The following is a 518-nucleotide window of genomic DNA, read 5'->3' as shown; positions in this document are numbered from 1 at the left end:
TACACTCCTATTTTGGGGACAAAAAGGATCAAAACATGGAACAGGAGGAAGACAATGAAGTCAGAACTCCTGCACCAAAAGCTTCCAAGAAAAATACAAGCTGGTTACAGGCCATAGAGAACCTTAAGAAGGATTTTGAAAACCAAGCAAGAGAAGTGGAGGAAAACTTGAGAAGAGAAATGAGAATGATGCAAGAAAATTATGAAATGACAGTCAACAACCTGACTGAAGAAAATAATACCTTAAAAAATAGACTAATTCAAATGGCAAAAGAGGCTCAAAAAGGCAATGAGGAGAAGAATGCCTTAAAAAGCTGAATTTGCCAGACGGAAAAAGAATCTCAAAAGTTCACTGAAGAGAATATTCCTTCAGAATTAGATTGTAGCAAATGTAAGCTAGTGACTTTATGAGAAATCGAGATATTATTAAACAGATCCAAACAAATGGAAGGAAGGGGGAAAGGAAGGAAGCAAGGAAGGAAGGAAGGAAGGAAGGAAGGAAGGAAGGAAGGAAGGAAG

The 518-nt window shown here is 37.6% G+C and overlaps 1 protein-coding gene across 3 annotated transcripts in view; it reads right to left on the bottom strand.

The window, feature by feature from the left end:
• Positions 1-518, bottom strand: part of ABO (ABO, alpha 1-3-N-acetylgalactosaminyltransferase and alpha 1-3-galactosyltransferase) — a 65623-nt gene that overhangs the window by 21968 nt on the left and 43137 nt on the right. The window lies entirely within an intron of this gene.

The sequence above is a fragment of the Petaurus breviceps genome, unplaced genomic scaffold (genome assembly GCF_028583685.1).
Source record: "Petaurus breviceps papuanus isolate PSGF00001 unplaced genomic scaffold, PetGlider_PUasm1.0 90779, whole genome shotgun sequence".
In the NCBI taxonomy this organism is placed as follows: Eukaryota; Metazoa; Chordata; class Mammalia; order Diprotodontia; family Petauridae; genus Petaurus; species Petaurus breviceps.
The sequence above is the reverse complement of the archived record's forward strand: the minus strand, read 5'-3'. Positions and strand labels throughout refer to the sequence as shown.